Raw genomic sequence first — 4,220 nt, 5'->3', positions numbered from 1 at the left:
TATATTGAGCCGTTTAAGTAATGGACACAGGAGAGTAGAAAACATGTGATTTTAGTCCCAATATTGTACTGATGCATACGTCGTACACGTCATCACCGAACACAGACATCTGTGTGACATCAGTTACAAAGTTTGAAATTGTCGAAAGTGTATTTCTTTCCTTTTTTTAACCGAACGGTGAAGTCACTTTGAACCGAGGGAAGCCATTTCAAGAGAGGTTTGAAAACCGTCATTTGATCTAAAACTTTCTTTTTAAATTATGAGCAATGATGGCAGGTGGTAATGTTTAAATTATTCTGGTTTTCTACCGTTGATATGTGGAGATTACGTCTATAGGCAATTATTTTCAACATTTTGCGTTTGACTTACGTCTGATAATACCCACCCATAATTTTTATTTATCCAAAAATGTAAATTTGGTTGGGGAGCATAAACAGTGTTGATGACTGCTTTGCCTTTTTTCAAGCCTTGAGAAGAATACGTAATCTATTGTTGTACCATGAAAGACTTGTCATACCAGCTTTTTACAAAATTGGCAGCTATGATAAACTTTAATAACAATTTATATCTTTCAGTACATGAACACTAAATTTAGAATTAGAAAAAAACCTGGTAAGACCAGTCTTGCCAATCTCTGTTTCACCAAACGTTGTTTGTATTATCGGGTCATTAAAGTAGAACACGCCTCGAAATGGAAAGATTTAATCTTTTTGCTTACACTTTCCTCAAGGAAACTTTAAACCATTCCCTTTCGAAATAAAGAATATAATCCGGGGATAGGGTCATCGTGCAAAATTTGGACTACAGAAGCAAATTACCCAATATTTACCAACACTTGAAATTCAAAATAATTGCCATCCCTGTGTTACCTCCATAGAGAAAAATGAAATTCTCTATTTTCATATAACAAGCCGATGAAACCTTAATAGTTTTCCCGCACGCTTCAAAATGAGTCCACACAACTGGTAGACCAAAAATGTATTGCTTGAGAGTCCGAATGCCAGTGCCTATGTGCAGTCTGTCTTAATGTTTTGTCGACGTTTGAGATGCTGAACTGACAAAGTTTGTGTCACGAAATTTATACTGACAAATATACAAAATTGTGCGTTCTTAAACGTGGAAAACTATATCTTCTCATAATACTTATAAGAATGCTTTACTCATTGTTGGTGATAAGCAATCCTCTATCTGGCATAGCCATTTACAATTAATTCCTTTAACGCTTGTTGGCCCTACGATACATACTTAGATCTGCATTTCATGAAGAATCACTGGTTGGACATGAACGGGTCCACTGACTGACCGAATACATGTACTTCAGTTTCATTCCGTCTGTGCCATTACTTGTTGTATATTTACTTCAGAAACTTTATTTTATTATAACACCACAATACCTCAATAATTAATTTTAGCCATCAGTTCAACCACTCATAGCACAACTGTAGGAACACCTATCATGGTATCATACAGATTGCCGATGTGCAGATATGTATGAGCTACCAACTAGAAGGCGTACGCTTGTCTCCAATAAAATTGGAAGGCACTTTGTTGACATGCGTTTCAATTATAAGTTGCCATAATTAAATGACGTCAAAACATCCTGAAATCAGTCTTAGCGAACACAAGATAAACAGTAATTTTCGTCAACGTATTAGAAACGCCATTCATCAGATGGCTTTCAATGGAATCTGTTTTTGCAAGGTATGTAAATGATTAACTTTAATTTGTACCAGATATTAAAAACAGGAAGGCATTTCATAGTTTATAGTTTTGTCAATAATATAATTACATCCGATATGATCCAGAGAAAGCTTGTTATGGAAAATGACGGGTTAATCTAGCTGCTGGTCTTTTGAAAACTGGCAAATACGCGTCATCGATTCCTGGTCCATTTTTCCCCTACTAAGATGACTAAATTTCATGGTACAGGCAAAAACAATTGCTACGTGAATTATAAGAACGTCGCACACAGGCTCGAGGGACGTGTCACCAATGTTTCCACGCAAGTGACAAAAGTCGTCAACACTCTCTCCTTCTTCGATCATAGGTCTAAGGCCGTTTTCGACAAGAGTAAAAAACTTAGTGTGATGCCTACTTACCATGAACCGCAGTCCCCGACCGTACAGCACTGTTAGAATCGCACAACAAATATTGCTGTTAAATATGATACGTTTCGCTAAAAATATATTGAGCCGTTTAAGTAATGGACACAGGAGAGTAGAAAACATGTGATTTTAGTCCCAATATTGTACTGATGCATACGTCGTACACGTCATCACCGAACACAGACATCTGTGTGACATCAGTTACAAAGTTTGAAATTGTCGAAAGTGTATTTCTTTCCTTTTTTAACCGAACGGTGAAGTCACTTTGAACCGAGGGAAGCCATTTCAAGAGAGGTTTGAAAACCGTCATTTGATCTAAAACTTTCTTTTTAAATTATGAGCAATGATGGCAGGTGGTAATGTTTAAATTATTCTGGTTTTCTACCGTTGATATGTGGAGATTACGTATGTGGGCAATTATTTTCAACATTTTGCGTTTGACTTACGTCTGATAATACCCACCCATAATTTTTATTTATCCAAAAATGTAAATTTGGTTGGGGAGCATAAACAGTGTTGATGACTGCTTTGCCTTTTTTTTCAAGCCTTGAGAAGAATACGTAATCTATTGTTGTACCATGAAAGACTTGTCATACCAGCTTTTTACAAAATTGGCAGCTATGATAAACTTTAATAACAATTTATATCTTTCAGTACATGAACACTAAATTTAGAATTAGAAAAAAATCCTGGTAAGACCAGTCTTGCCAATCTCTGTTTCACCAAACGTTGTTTGTATTATCGGGTCATTAAAGGAGAAGGCCTCTCGAAATGCAAAGATTTAATCTTTTTGCTTGCACTTTCCTCAAGGAAACTTTAAACCATTCCCTTTCGAAATAAAGAATATAATCCGGGGATGGGGTCATCGTGCGAAATTTGGACTACAGAAGCAAATTACCCAATATTTACCAACACTTGAAATTCAAAATAATTGCCATCCCTGTGTTAGCTCCATGGAGAAAAATGAAATTCTCTATTTTCACAGAACAAGCCGGTGAAACCTTAAAAGTTTTCCCGCACGCTTCAAAATGAGTCCACACAACTGGTAGACCAAAAATGTATTGCTTGAGAGTCCGAATGCCAGTGCCTATGTGCAGTCTGTCTTAATGTTTTGTCGACGTTTGAGATGCTGAACTGACAAAGTTTGTGTCACGAAATTTATACTGACAAATATACAAAATTGTGCGTTCTTAAACGTGGAAAGCTATATCTTCTCATAATACTTATAAGAATGCTTTACTCATTGTTGGTGATAATCAATCCTCTATCTGGCATAGCCATTTACAATTGATTCCTTTAACGCTTGTTGGCCCTACGATACATACTTAGATCTGCATTTCATGAAGAACCACTGGTTGGACATGAACGGGTCCACTGACCGACCGAATACATGTACTTCAGTTTCATTCCGTCTGTGCCATTACTTGTTGTATATTTACTTCAGAAACTTTATTTTATTATAACACCACAATACCTCAATAATTAATTTTAGCCATCAGTTCAACCACTCATAGCACAACTGTAGGAACACCTATCATGGTATCATACAGATTGCCGATGTGCAGATATGTATGAGCTACCAACTAGAAGGCGTACGCTTGTCTCCAATAAAATTGGAAGGCACTTTGTTGACATTCGTTTCAATTATAAGTTGCCATAATTAAATGACGTCAAAACATCCTGAAATCAGTCTTAGCGAACACAAGATAAACAGTAATTTTCGTCAACGTATTAGAAACGCCATTCACCAGATGGTTTTCAATGGAAATCTGTTTTTGCAAGGTATGTAAATGATTACCTTTAATTTGTACCAGATATTAAAAACAGGAAGGCATTTCATAGTTTACAGTATGTCAATAACACAAAAAACCATAAAAGTTTTCCCGCACGCTTCAAAATGAGTCCCACACAACAGGTAGACCAAAAACGTTTGTATTATTGACAAAACTGTAAACTATGAAATGCCTTCCTGTTTTTAATATCTGGTACAAATTAAAGGTAATCATTTACATACCTTGCAAAAACAGATTTCATTGAAAACCAGTGCCTTCCAATTTTATTGGAGACAAGCGTACGCCTTCTAGTTGGTAGCTCATACATATCTGCACATCGGCA

This window comes from Ptychodera flava, chromosome 7 (genome assembly GCF_041260155.1).
Source record: "Ptychodera flava strain L36383 chromosome 7, AS_Pfla_20210202, whole genome shotgun sequence".
Taxonomy (NCBI): domain Eukaryota; kingdom Metazoa; phylum Hemichordata; class Enteropneusta; family Ptychoderidae; genus Ptychodera; species Ptychodera flava.
This window is presented reverse-complemented; position numbering follows the sequence as displayed.